This window comes from Brachyistius frenatus, unplaced genomic scaffold (assembly GCF_029030835.1).
Source record: "Brachyistius frenatus isolate BFR_SWC_R1_liver_20210118 unplaced genomic scaffold, ASM2903083v1 Contig_57, whole genome shotgun sequence".
NCBI classification, from domain to species: domain Eukaryota; kingdom Metazoa; phylum Chordata; class Actinopteri; family Embiotocidae; genus Brachyistius; species Brachyistius frenatus.
Genome location: NW_027210656.1, coordinates 1,957,058 through 1,972,500, shown reverse-complemented (window position 1 = coordinate 1,972,500; position 15,443 = coordinate 1,957,058). Strand labels below are relative to the sequence as shown.

The 15,443-nt window shown below is 41.2% G+C and overlaps 1 protein-coding gene across 1 annotated transcript in view; it reads left to right on the top strand.

The window, feature by feature from the left end:
- The window catches only part of zfhx4 (zinc finger homeobox 4), an 85,662-nt gene extending 83,642 nt beyond the window's left edge, over positions 1-2,020 (top strand). Inside the window, 1 exon segment of the mRNA XM_069705532.1 lies at positions 1-2,020. This exon segment is cut by the window's left edge and continues 2,444 nt beyond it. The gene's annotated coding sequence lies outside the window, so the exon portion shown is untranslated.
- Positions 2,021-15,443: the final 13,423 nt, after the last annotated feature.

Genomic DNA, 15,443 nt, shown 5'->3' with positions numbered 1-15,443 from the left:
TAGACTCTCTCGGATTATGTGAATATAACATTTTTCATTTGTGAATTGCTGTACTGTTACGGTACCTGCTTGTGTCTGGACTATAGTGCACTTATTTTGTTTTTAATTTGTCTTTTTATTATTTGAGTAGGCCATTTGTTAATTTAATAGAATTTTTCTGTTTGTATGTATGTATGTGTTTTAATTATTATTTGTGTCTATTGCAGCAGCATATTGGTCCATATCTGTTACAGGATTGATGCCTAACAATCTAGAGACCTATTTAACAATTGGTGCATCCATGAAAGCAGTACTGTATACTTGAAACTGTTAAGGTACAAGTTGGTCACAATGTTAAAAAAAAAAAAAAAAAAAAAAAAAAAGGTATGATCATTTGCTATACGTTTGCAAATAAGCTGCTTTAAAAGGGGGACAACAGCATTTGTGTTGTATATTAAAACATTTTCAAATCTCGTAGGACTTTAAAACAGTGTTACACCTATACGCAGCCATTTAGTGCACAGGTTAACATCCTCCCATCAATTCTCTGGGCACTTCTGATGATCTACAGTTCAAGTCAACATTTGAATTTTTCCACATTTAGTGATTTCAACATTGCAAAGTATTACCTTACAACATTTTGCTGCTACTGTGTAATGTTAATTTGCTTGCCATAAATTCTCTCAACTTTCTACCAGACAAAATACTGATCCATTACTTGCTTTGCTTTGCTTTGTTTGTTTTTTTGCTTTTTTGTTTTGTTTTGTTATTTTGCTGTGGAACTAAGAATGTGAAAGCTGTCAAAGGGTGTTCAATTTTTTACGAATCACTTTCTAGTTTGGTAACCAGTGTGATTCATTCCAAAGTAACAGAAGGCTATTTGTATGAAAGAAAAAGGCTTGTGAACAAAGAAAGCTAAGCTGTTGTACATATTCGTAGTTGGCTGTGCATGGTACAAATTTATTAATATGAAGAAATGCAAAAATGTATTGCTTTTGGTATTTCCTATTCTGAGATGAGCAAGTAGCATGTAATGCAACTGTTTGACAGGTTAAATCAAATCATGCTTAGTTATTGTTTCAAACAATGAAATCAAGTAACATTTCCTCTTATGTTTTATTATTGTAAAGGTGGGTTTTTTTTTCAAAGTTTTAAAGCAAAATGTCAGTTTTTAATTTTCTGTGTGAGCTTTTTAAATGTCATTATTTGGATTTTTAGTATTTTACATTTACTTTATTCCTGAAGACACTTTTCGATTGTGTTTCATAAGAGACATCCTGGCCTCCCAAGGTGCAATTCTGCCATTGTACAAACATGAGCGACTGTCCTGATTCCAAAGGCTTTCACAACTCTGGCTTTTTGCCTTTCCCCACTCTGTGGCTCAGCATTATAAGACTGAACTGTCAGCTAGCATCATGTGCTAAGATGTTAGCATCAGACAGGACGCTTTCCACACCAAGGACTGGTAAAAGCTAACAAACCAACAAAAAGGATGGTCCAACAATATAACTGTACATAGATATTGCAACTGCACAGCAGCCAAAAAGAAAAAAAAAGAACTTTTTAAAAAAAAAAAAAAAAAAAATGGATGGATTGTGTCATGTTTATGGGGACAGCCTTCAAAAGGTTGAAATTGGAATTGTTCTTCTGGATGTCAAAGGGATTTTCATGGCGCAATCATATCCTACACAATATGTACTCTTCAACATCTGGGTTACATAGGAAATGCACCCTGAGGTTTTAATAAGAAGAAGCCCCTATGGCTAAAACTTTAAATAAACTAAACCAAAAATGTTATTGATGTTTTATATATAGAGAGTAGTCGCATTAGTTTTTGTTACTGTACTGTTTGAGGTCTCAACTGTACCGTATCACGGTAATAACATGGTTTTGAAACCTTTTTTTTATTTTGTCACAGACCTGTTGTCATAGTTGAAATGACGTTTATTGTAGATGGTATTTGAACAACTTCTGGAAATAGTTCATCAAGTATGTTTGTTGCTCATTGTTGTGATACATTAAAAACTGTATCTGCAAACCAGTTTGGTCTCACCAAATATTGTTTATTGCATTTTTTTCTCACAACACTTTAATGTTTTCATTATCTTAATATCTTTTCTTAAGTTTCATTAGATCGCTTTTCACACGTCTGTTTGATAGCTTTTTGGATTTAATTCAGCACTTTTAATGCAGTGCTTACACTTACGTCTTCATGTCCATAAATGTTCTTTGTGTCTCATTATATTATAATGTGACGCATATATTGTTTATATTGCCGTGGTAGACGACAAAGTTATAGTGTGGTTTGATTAGCGGTTGTTCTAAGATATGGGAGAGTCATGCTGTTTGTAAGGTGTTTTAACCAGTAGACTGTAAATGACAGAAGTAGTAATGTCACTGCAGCATTTTAGACTTTAACTGTTAATTTACTACACTTTTTCCACTAGGTTTTTAATATTACAATTTCAATTCAGATGCATCTTTTCCCAAAACTTTCGGCTAATGTCTTTGTCAAACTATTAACAAAATATGTGTTTGTCAACATCCCACCGGTAATTGTCATTCCAGTCATTGACAGACCAAAAATTCCAAATCATATAATGGGTATTTCCCGTCATTATTCGACATGTGGTAATCTGACGCTAAACAGATGCAAAGGATTATGTTTGGACGTGTCTGCTAATCTGCATCTGATCAGGTGCTGCTCCAGAACCCCGACATTGTAAAGGAAGAGTCTACATGAATAAATGACAAACGGAGATTAACAGATATCCAGCTGCAACAGGAAGCAAAGAACATTTGTTAAACAGACGGACGGACGGACGGATTAGAAAACGTGTTCTTTGCCGCCAACTATACACTCCTTTTAAAATTCTATTAAGAAGCAAAATGGATGCTCGTGTCAGACGAGACGGGGACGTTTTAAATCTGAGGTCAACAGATGCTGTCACAATAAAAAATTCCAGCTCTCTCTCTCTCTCTCTCTCTCTCTCTCTCTCTCTCTCTCTCTCTCTCTCTCTCTCTCTCTCTCTCTCTCTCTCTCTCTCTCTCTCTCTCTCTCTCTCTCTCTCTCTCTCTCTCTCTCTCTCTCTCTCTCTCTCTCTCTCTCTCTCTCTCTCTCTCTCTCTCTCTCTCTCTCTCTCTCTCTCTCTCTCTCTCTCTCTCTCTCTCTCTCTCTCTCTCTCTCTCTCTCTCTCTCTCTCTCTCTCTCTCTCTCTCTCTCTCTCTCTCTCTCTCTCTCTCTCTCTCTCTCTCTCTCTCTCTCTCTCTCTCTCTCTCTCTCTCTCTCTCTCTCTCTCTCTCTCTCTCTCTCTCTCTCTCTCTCTCTCTCTCTCTCTCTCTCTCTCTCTCTCTCTCTCTCTCTCTCTCTCTCTCTCTCTCTCTCTCTAGAAACACCTCCAACACAATATATCACACCCTGCCAGTGAGGCGTGTCTGCTACCAGTGTCAGGGTCACGGAGAAAGCTGACATTCACAAGTTGTTAAAATCCACCTAATGAAATTTCACAAGGGCAGCAAAAAATGAAGGGGAAGATGAGGATCTGTTCACTCAGAATCAGTTGTGGCCTTTATTGTTTCGCTCCACCCACTTCAGTGTGCAGTGAAACAGCCGCGACATGTAAAAGCCTCAAAAACAGCATTTTTCTCCCCTCTTCTGACTTCACCCCTCGCCCTTGACGAATGTGCTCGGCTCACAGAGTGCAACCGTTCTGCTGAATGGCCCTTTCCTGTTGCTCACCCTTAAAGCACGGGCAGTTGCCGAGTTAGCCCACCCCGTCCTTCTGTATTATGGGATTGAATTGTGTTTGACCTTTGCGGAGAACAATGGCTGAAGGCCTTTCATTTTTCTGGCCTTCTCAGCGCCTACAAGAAGGACCTCTTTTCACCGTGCGTTCACTCTGGTTTGTAATTCACAAGCAGTACGACAGGGTGACGTGTGCGCATTAATGTGCATGCGTGTGTTTGTGTTAGTCAAGCATGTAATTGTTTAAAGGCCAAACAAATATATAGAACCTTAAAACAGACTTCGGATGGGACAGTATTTGGGGGGCCACCCAATGTGGCTACCTAACTGCACTATCCTAGAATAAAAAGGGCCACTGAATAGAAGAGTAGTTCCTAGTAGTTTAGACGCAGCTTTGCTAAAGAGGCCACAGCAGTGAGCGGTCTTGCCCTGAATACACGATAAAAGGTTTACTGTAAATTCTAAATGGCGTTTTCTGCAACCCATACATCACTCATGACCATTAGGTTCCACCCTCACTGCACAGTGCACCCTTCTAGCCACAGCTTTCCAGATGATACAGTACAGAGGCTGCAGTGGAGGCAGATCTGGCTTTGAATAGCCTGCAGCCAATGGATTTTCTCTGGATAATACAATGTTTGGGACAGAGAGGCAGGGATTAGTCCAGACGGATACATCCACCACCCCCCACATGCCCAATCTAATTAGACTGGAATCAGTTTAAGATGAAAGCAAGCCCTAGCATCACCGCACTAAATACTGGAATTAGTATTCCCCGCATGGGAATTTAATGATGGAGACTGAAAATCCAATCACATTCACTCCCAGTTTAGCCCCTCATGCATTGGGCCTGGACAATGACGAAACGAAAGAACAACAACAATGATTTGTCTGTCAATAGATATTGACCAACCTCACATCTGAGGCCACTTGCGTATTGGCGTTACTATGTTGTCATCATTTAATGAGGATAAACAGCTTATAATCAGATATTTAGACAGTCTGTTTCTGATGTAAACCTCTCTGATACTCTGACTCTTAAAGAGATCGTATCAGAAAAAAAAAATGAAGGAAGACAAAGCATGTTTGAGAATAACCCCACCCATATTCTCATGTTTCTGTTTATCTATTATTTAATATGCCCACGCATCATCTGTTGAAGTCAATAGGTCATGTGTAAATACACACATCTTTCATGTTGTGTTTAGCCACGCAAAAAAAAAAAATCGTTCTGCTTGTTGTCACTCATTTGTTTTCTGTTTGCACATACATTGCTTTAACAGGAATTTGGGAAATTAGTTACTAGTCAGCTCCTCACATCAAAGCCCTGATTGCTGCATAGGAACCAAAATTGTCAAATTATGATCAGGCAGACAGCATTAGATCCTTTTTAGTTCCTATTGTGTTGCAGACTTTGAGCTCTGATTTGCTGATAAAATGAAACACATTTTGCAGCTCACACTCATATGAAACAGCCTCACAGTCTCTTGACTTTATCTTGCCCTTATTATTATTATTTCCCTACCTAAGTATGTGCAGTCAAGGGAACTCTATTTTAAAACCGCTAAAATGCAAGCCATATTTCAGCGTCAGGTTGGTGATTAACGGCACAGACTGGAAATAACTCGGGCACCTGGGCTCCATCCACCACACAGTATCTTCTACACCTGCGATTCATCCACCAAAGCATTACACCTGAGAAATCAGGAAACAATTGTCCCCGGTGCACAAATACTCAACATGAAATCGTATTATTTATTGCTTGCTGTATTTCAGGGCGTATGCACCAAAACAGAACCTGTTGTTTTTCTGCTGACAGGTGTAATGCAGCTTTTAAACTAATCCAGCAACTGATTTTGCAAAACTTGGCTATGTTTTTACCCACAGGAGGGAATTCAGTGTGATTTTTTTTTTTTTTTTTTTGGGTAAATGAGGATATGAATATTGTTTGTTTAGTCGGCAGCACTGCATCAGTGGGGAAGAGGACACAGAAATAGGCAACAAAAGGCCCAATTCTTGTAGTGATGCATTCTTTAACGTAGAAAATAAATATTAACAGCATTTTCTCCGGATGTCGCCAGGTGTCAACAAAACGCACAAACTAACATATGAAAAAAGGCAATCCAACCTTTTTCTGTATGTCTCTCTTTTTGGCCTTCCTGCCTTTAGTGTTTACTGCTGCAATAGCTCATTTCTGAGGTACAAAAGGAAAGAAAGAAGGTGAGGAAAATGGAGGGGGCAGGAGTACACCTGCCTTATTATTGCATTGTGGATGAAGGATACAATCACTGCTGGCATTTCTACAAGACACACAGCCAACTAACACATATTTTACAGTGAAAGAGAAGGAGGGGGAGGTGTGAGAGAAGAAGGGAGGGAGGCCCAGGAGGAAAAAGGAAAAAAAGAGACGCAGACAGACAGGCCAACAGGTTGACAGAGACTGAGTGTCAGGGACACGGAAGAAGAGAGAGAGAAAGTCGGTGATATAGACAGTGAAATGAGCAAGTGATAGAAGTAAAGTGAGAGTGAGAGCAAGAGAGAAAGAAAAGGAGGGGCGACCTGAGAGAAATCAAACATGGGCTCAGTGCAACTGAGGTACGTCGGCAAACGAGCATGTTATGGCAGCCCGCTGGGACTTCCCCGGCAGATTGTGCTGTTTCCCAATCTGTTCTGAGGAGCGGCACAGCCCCGCATGGGGACGTGTGAAGGCGTCAAGATGGGATTGCTTAAGACAGATGAAACAAGGTGTTTTTTGATGCCATCTCGAGCGGACAAAAGCCTGATTTCCTGTTTTGCCTGTGACACAAAGGGTGCTGTGTAGTTTGCAGAACAGTTCAAGGCTTTTTGTTGTCAGGGCTGTAAATAACTAAACACATGAGAGGTGAAGTTATGGAGGGGCTGGATCTACATGCTGAAAAATATGTGACACATTTTCTTTTTTTGGCATTCATGATGCTTTAACACCTGTAACAAACAAATAGTATTACAGTCCTCGCAACAGTTCATATTTTCCTTCAGAGTGAAAACAACTCTTAATGCGAACACCCACTTAACTCTTTGACAGCCGCAGCTTTCTTTAGATTCACTGGACCCCTGAAACAATACCACAGTAACAGAGATCATCGTGTCAGACTTGGTAATATTACTTTACATTTTAAAGGGCGCGGAGCTGCCAGGCTAAGGTTTTTACAAGGCACGCTGAGTCGTTGGGGAAATAAGGGAGCAATGGAGGAGGGAATGAAGGAATTTTAGGGGGTGATGGGATATGTCTCACTTTTTGTTCCCATACACACACACACACACACACACACACACACACACACACACACACACACACACACACACACACACACACACACACACACACACACACACACACACACACACACACACACACACACACACACACACACATATATATATACGCTCACAAGTTGAAATCATACCATGTGCAGTGGAAGAGCAGGCGGTGAGGAAATAGAAGCTAAATATAAAGTGACACCATGCATTCCCCAGGTCATTCACAGGCCCCGCTCCAAATCACAATGCTCCACAGCTCGTTGTTCATCACACACACACACACACAAGCCCGAGTCTCACAAAGAAAATTATAAGACAGCCAAATAAACATGCCTTGTTATTTATAGGATCACCAATGAACATACGAGGAGACGCGTTGACATCAAATCGGCTCAGATGCTGGGCATTATTAGGCCCTCTTTGTATAACAACTCGGCATCCTGGCAGGAACATTTGTAACAAAAAGCTTTTTTAATGTTTAAATGAAAATTTTAATGAGACCCTGTGTTGCTTTTCCCTTTCGAGTCTTTAAGAGCCCTCTAAATCATTAAAACTCGCTCTTTCTTTGATTTCAAGGTCATTTGAAGAAATAAAGCAGCCTTAAGTGGCCCTCGGACCAAAAGTGGCCTATATGCCGAAGACCGCAAATGAATGTAGCCTAATGTTTTTTAATTTGCATTCATCTTTAAAAACACAGACGAGCCATCTCCAAGTTATAATAGGCTGAGCTGAGATGGCAGTTGGAGGCCCTCTAGTCATTAGTGGCAATGCAGCTCCTCTAAAATGAAGGCCTTTCTGATCTTGTTTTAACTTAGGCCCATTACTACAAAGATGCATTAGCCTGTTGTCCATTTCTTGTTTGCCTACATACAATACTTCTGTCTGAGTATGTCTGCGTGTGCCCACATATGTTCTTGTATGTTGCATGGATTCACCTCCTTTCTCCTTTCCTGTGGGCGCGAACACATGCAACGCCGCCATTCAGCGAACGCATGCATGAAAACAAAAGACGTGAGAGACAGGGAGCTTAGGAGGAGACGACATGCATTGTTTGTTTAATCACGTGTTATGAGATGACTCTCTGTAATTATGTTGTCATCTGCCCGCTTCAACGCGGCAAAACTGGGCCGCCACAGCATGACTTGCTCCTCGCTCATAATTCCACACTTCAAGCTTTAATGGTCAAAAGCGAGAAATTCATTTTTTTTTTCCCCCCTCACATTTATTATAACACCACTGTTTAGAGACCGAGACTGTGTCCTTTTTTTTTTGGAGCAGTCATGTAAAGCCTATTTGACAGGCACTATGTGTCAACTCCCAGTGCATATGAGTGTAGGGCAACAGATGAACGCTTTTTACGTACTATATTGAACTGATGAGACGGCAAATAACAGTGCGTCCTATTAAACACAGCACCGTCTTTCTTATTTTGTCTTACTCCCCCATTCCTTTCCTTTCAATTCAGCCTCGTGTCTACATCTCTTCCCTTCTCTGTTCCATTTCCTCGCCTTTCTTTTTCCTCTTTCTTTATCTCCTACTCTTCTGTGCATGTGTGTCCTTCCCTCTTTCCCCTCTTTTCTCTCTCTCTGCAACGATAGGTGTTATGTGTCTGAGAAAAACTGAACATCTCCAGTGAAATTGGTTTTCTGTGGAGAAACTGATGGATCACTCCGTGTTTCCTGATGGGAATGTCGGGGATTGCTTATGCCAACGCGGACGTATACATGTATACATACACATATGCAAGGGGTGAGAGGACAAGGGGATTGTTTATGCTGAAGCAGAATGAATTTTTATGAGCAGTGGATTGCTGTTTAAGGAGAAATACACTTTTAAGCTGCAAGAGATGCAATCTAGATTGTAGCACGACCAACAATGAATTATGGTTTTGGAGGTAACAGCTGCAGCAGCCTTCCTCTCACCCTCCATTTCCTAAGCGCGCACACACACACACACACACACACACACACACACACACACACACACACACACACACACACACACACACACACACACACACACACACACACACACACACACACACACACACACACACGGAAACATACTTAAACACACAGATTAGTCGCAAAATGTTACTGCTTTTAAAATCAAATGGCTTCATATGCTCAGTAAATCAGGCACATTCGTGCAAACACACATACAGATTGTGAACATGTGACTATAAACTATAAACTAGGGAATGGTGGTGACATGCAGCTGATCTGTAGTTGTGAATATTTCTGAAACAACGTGTACAAAACACAGGACTAAAAACAAAACAGCAAAAAAAAAAAAAGTGATACAATTTCAGTTTCCCAGTGCTGTAAATGTGGTTGTGTTGACCTTATTCTGAAAGTCAAACAAAGGATTTATCCCCGTTTTCAGCCCGAACAGTGTTATTATCATCATTTCTTTAATACCAACAACCTCTCTCACAAGAAATGAGAAATTATTCCATTACGAGCCTTCCTCCTCCTCCTCCTCTTCTTCTTCCTCCACAAACGCATGCAGCACTGTACACACACACTCTGTGAATGATGGAGGAGAGGCTTGCTTGTGTGTTTATTCTACAATCTGATGTAGAATCGTTCACAAAAGGTTCACATTTCACACCGAGGGGTATCACTTGCTTGTTTTCTGGGGTCATACACATGTACAAAAGCCTTACGACTTTACTGAGATGTCATGGAGCATACCTCTATGTTGATGTATATGCAGAGAGGAAGGTGCACATTGTTGAAATGTTTGCACACTTGTTTTCTGCCCATACAGGTTTTCTGTGGGAGATATACATTTTATTTATTTCGTTTTTTTAAACTCACTGCCTCTGTGCTGGTCAATTCTTCCCACTATGATCAACTATGTTAATCCACAACACGAGGCTAATTTACAAGCATTTGCAAGATTTTGAGACTTCACTTTTACCAGCCCTCTCTGCTGACATGTTCGGAGATTTGCGGGATCCAAAATTATTTTTTTGCATTGTGTTCATGACCAAATGGGCCACTACTGTCCTGTGCAGGAATCACAAAAGAGATCCTTAATTATTCATCATGACTGGTTGAATAAAACAAACAAAAAAACATAAAACATGCAACTTCTTGTGCAGTCAACTCATATTAAGGTGTTGGAGAAAAGGGTTTTATTCAGAGATTAAATTCGTTCCCTGTGTCTCTCTTCTTATTGTTATTCTTTTTTTATTTTTCTTGTCCCGAGTTTTTATCAGCACTCATGCAATAACTCGAGCGGAGAGATGGAGCAAATGTTTTCCACCCATATGTATGAATGAATGAATGAATATGATTACCAAGTCTTGGACCCTCTCAAGGACAAAGTGTTGCGTTCCTTCCACGTGCGCTGTTAACTGCCTTATGTGTGTATCTTTGCTGCATCTGAAAACCAGTGTTCACCTTTTGTTCACCTAGTTGTGGCTGTATAGATCTGGCTTCGGAGAAAAATCTTTGAAAAAACATTTGTGCAGGTATTTTTTATTTTTTACGCAGTTAGAGGTTCATTTGTGTGTGTGTGTGTGTGTGTGTGTGTGTGTGTGTGTGTGTGTGTGTGTGTGTGTGTGTGTGTGTGTGTGTGTGTGTGTGTGTGTGTGTGTGTGTGTGTGCGTGCGTAAGGCTGCCCTCTATAAGAATCAATGTTAGGCTACTTTTTTTTTGTGTGTGTCGTAATGACAATCTACACTTCCTCCCAGAAATACCCATCTCTCCGTGCCCCCCCACCCCACCCCCGTCTCCTCAGCGGCAGTCACATTCAAATGCGGCCGTTTGCAGGTGACGCGCTCAGGAAACGCTGTCCCGTAATTGTGTCACTCTGTCTTCCTGTGGTGAGGTAGCTGGTGGCTCGCCCGCCTTCCAGCCTGCGACTTGCCAGAATCACCAACCCGGGTGTGTGTGTGTGTGTGTGTGTGTGTGTGTGTGTGTGCACTATTAAAATGCAAAATCACCGCTGCGGTGCAGTGCGGCGCCTTGCTTGTACCCTCACTTTTTTCTTTTTTTTCTTTCCTCCAAGGCAGCCATCTTATGATGGAATGAGTATGTGTTTGATGGTGTGTGAATGTGTGTCCGTTTGACTCCGCGCGTGTGATTGCACGCGCGCATGCACCTATACGTCTGTGTTTGATAGAGTGTGGAGTTGAGCTGCGGCGACGAATGGTGGAGATGGCGTGGGGTTGGCGAGTGGGTTCGCGTGCGTGCGTGTGTGTGTGTGTGTGTGTGTGTGAGAGAGAGAGAGAGCGAGAGAGAGAGAGACAGAGAGACAGGGAGAGAGGGAGAGAGAGGCACGGGTGATAAATCAGAGCTAGGTAAAGGCTTTTTAATGCAGCGGACCCCTCTCCCAGCCTCCATCTTCTGTCAGGGCTCAGTAAAAGATGAGAGCCCCCTGGGGAACAGCACTAGCCCGCAGCATAGCAGGGCTACGCCGCAGGTCACACACACACACACACACACACACACACACACACACACGCACGCACGCACGCACGCACTCACACACACACACACACACGGGGCCAGACGCATAGCCACTGACTGGGCCTTGTGAATGAGTGAATACATGAATAACTGAATCTACTGAATGCATGAATATATAAATAAAACTTTCCACGGGAGCCACGTTTATTGATGAACGCCCCCCCTCCCCCCCAAATAAATGTGTTTTCCAAATGATTTCCAAATGAATTCCTAAATGATTTATGGCCGGTGATATTGCATTTAGATCAGAGAAAATATTTTTTTTGTAGAAAACAGAATGAATATTTGGTTCATTTCTGCCTGTGCTCCTAAGGTCAAACAGAGTCTTCGTCGATGATGTGCCTTGAGTCTTGAAGCGGCCCCAAGTTTCAGGGGGCCGGATATGAAAAATATGTGGAATTTGCCAACATCTGACAATACTTAGTCGGCAATATATCTCCTGTCTGATAGAAAAATGTGTTCTGAATTGCAGATACGCTCTCTCTTCTGGCATACCTTTTTAATTTGACTTTGAGGGAAAACACGTCGGGCTCAGAGATAGACAAGGAGAGATATAACTGCTGACTGTTGTATAGGCCTTTGTGGATGGGGCAGAGAGGGCTCCAGCAGCTTGGCGCAGAAGACAAGCACAAACACTCGAGAACATAATACTTGACAACGAGCCCAGAGTGTCAGTTCGGGGCCCTGCAGAGAAAAGTCTGGCGTGTTTGTGAAGAGGATGAAAACAGAGAGTGTGGGAATGCCAGAGAGCAGATTCTTAGTTGGAAATTTAGAAAATCTGGGGTTTCAATATATGCCATTTTTTTCCTCCCCCCATTAATTTGCTTAGTTATTAAACAACTTCCCAGAGAAAGATATGACTCCTTAGCCAAACCACAAAAGTCTTACAGTTGGAAAAAACTTTTTTTTTTTTTTATTTTTTTACAAAAATTCATTTTATTTCCTGGATTTAGTTGAAATTATGCAAAGGAAAAAAAAAGACTATATAATTACAGCAATCACATGGCAGCAGCCTCAGCTTGTATTTTGTACGTTATGCCACACTATACTTGACACTGCTCTAACAGGGTCACTAATACCATGCATATATATGAATTCAGTGGGTGCCACAAGAATGTAAATGCATAATTTAGTTGACACGGTCCCCGTTGGAAAAGTCCTCTTACCCAGGCTTATTGCTCACGTTGAGATGAAGCAACACGCATGGATTGTTTAAGAGTCAGAGAGAAATTGTCACTGAACCTGAGCAGAAAATTAAGGAATTCTATCATTTTAAGACGTAACAGACAATTATTACAAACACCACACTAGTGGAAAAACAAACAAACAAACAACACAGCACCACACCACACAAACTGCACACTGGCGTGTACACCACATGTAGTACGACAGAACAACATTGGAGTTTTTTTTGTTTTTTGTTCAGGTTACTGCTCCGTGTTCACTCAAGAGTCTATCAGCTCTGACAATGCGCAGCTCTGCTCCCAACAACTGTGTGCTTGTGCGTTTGGAAGGTGCTGTTGAGTTTGCGCGGTTACTTTATGCTGAGATGAGAGCGGTAATGCGCATGTTTGTGTGTGTTTATCATTCTTTCTTGTGCATGTGTGTCTCTGTGCATCTGTTGGACCGAGCAGGTTAATGCCGGTTGACACATGCGGTTCACTGATCTCCAAGAGGAGTCGAGACTCGCAGCAAAAACCTTCACACGCAGGTATCCATGGCAACCACAAAAATTATGTTTCTTCCTTCCCCGGCAAGCCGGAGATTCCAAGATGCTGAAATGCACAAATACATTGTCATTACCTGGCTGCCTCCTACTTAACAGGGTTAGGCTTTTTCTGCCTGCTGTTCTCATTGTTCAGTGTTGCCTACGCATGTAATTTAAAAATTCTTCTTGTTACCTTTCTCAGACAGAAACTCCATCTTTACATACTAACTCTCTTTCCCCACATGCAGCATCTTTCCTGAAATTCCTTCCACTCATGGCCATTAGTGTATTTCTACATGTTTTCTTTCTCAGTGTGTTTCAGAGATTTGAAATATTGGAGTTGAGGAAATGATAGTGAGATTGGCAGGACATTATCAAATATTAACGACTCTTTACATGTGTTTCTGTTGGTCTTTGCTGCTTGTGTGCATTGAGGGCCTTGTAGTAGCATTGATTGACAGATGATGGGGAATGAAGCACTGTTCTTTTGCGCTATCTTCCTCTGTTGTTGCTGACAACTTATGGTTGATTGGACAATGATCTGAAGCTTTTTTTTTTTTTTACTCTATAACAATACATATTTATGGAAATGAGCCTAGTTCCAACAATATGAAACTAATCACTCATACAATATATTGTTGGTACAGAAAGAGCTGAAAAAAACAGACGGACTTTAAATCTCATCAAAATAAACCAAATATTAACATTATGATATTCCTTTTTATTAATTTTATATTAATGTGGAATATCACAGTGAACAAACTATAAAATATTGCAACTTCACCACCACACTGCACATTAAACATCTTTCCGTAACAGTCCTTTTAAATAGTGCTGCATTGTACCCATAGGTGCACTCGTACGGGAGCCAAGCGCATGCCTCCTTTTTCATCTCTTTGGGGGGAAACAGGAATAAGCACATTGTGTCCTGCACCACATTCCTGAACAAGCAGAGGTTCAATCACATTTACAGAAGTTATCAAAACTTTCAAAGAGCTCAGCTGGTGCCTTAAGCCACAGGAAATTCACTGGGACATCTGGAGGGATGTGTGCATATTATTGCTCATTTAGTCTGTTCTAGACATCAGTAGGAAGAGGACTGAGATGGCTAAACACACGCACAGACTGGGAATATACACACACACACACACACACACACACACACACACACACACACACACACACACACACACACACACACACACACACACACACACACACACACACACACACACACACACACACACACACACACACACACAGGCTTGGCTTTGGCAGATGTTACCGCAGGCACACACAACACACCTGAGTATAATCCACCATGATGCCCTCTGGTCGTTTGTCCTATCCTCTCGCTACTCCTGTCCTGTAGCTCGTCCAATCAGAGGACAGGTCAGGTAAAGTTTGCTTCCATCTCTTTAGCCCTGTGTTAGAGTAAGAGGATGTGAATTGTGTTGTTAAATCACACTGCGTGGTGTTTTTATTTGAGTCTCAATGTTCAGCCAGAAAACTGTGCTCCGGTGTGCTTCAGAGACAGAATGTAATGGATCACACAGATTTATAATGTATGTAATGAAACAATAGGTTTGGAGAAGATTTTAAAAAATAAATAAAAAAAGAAGTAACAACATTAGGATCACCAGTCAATCATCATACCTATCCAACAAATTAAAACATTTGTTTATAACAGTGGATAAACATAAATAAATAGATATTCAGTATATCTAAGTGTATATTATTGAGTTTATAAGAATCCACCCACCACAGCTCTGACTGTATGCACGCTGTCAGAGATATGTTTGTTTTTGATGCGGTGGAGGAGGATACAGCTTTTTAAAGTTATAGAGGAGCACAACCTTTATCGACATGTATCATAAGATGCAACACTTTTTTTTTCGTATTTTCCTTGATCTTTGTCTTTGCTCTTGCAGGCTGCGCCTATTGGGGTGAACATATAGATCATATATAAATCCCAAATTATCCTGGGTCTTAAGAACAAAAAAGAAAAGGCCAAATTCTGTATATTCCCAAGCCAGTGCTGCTCCGTCTTTTCTCTCGGTGTGAAATGCAACCAGACAAAACCTCAACACCACGATAAAAGCTCAGGAAATTACTTCCTTATTTTAGGTGTGATTGATTGTCCCCCTGACCTGTTAGACTGAAGAGGTGGTTAAGAAGAAGAGGCAGACTAAGATAATTGGGCCCGGTGGTATCCAAAGCCCGGCAGGTG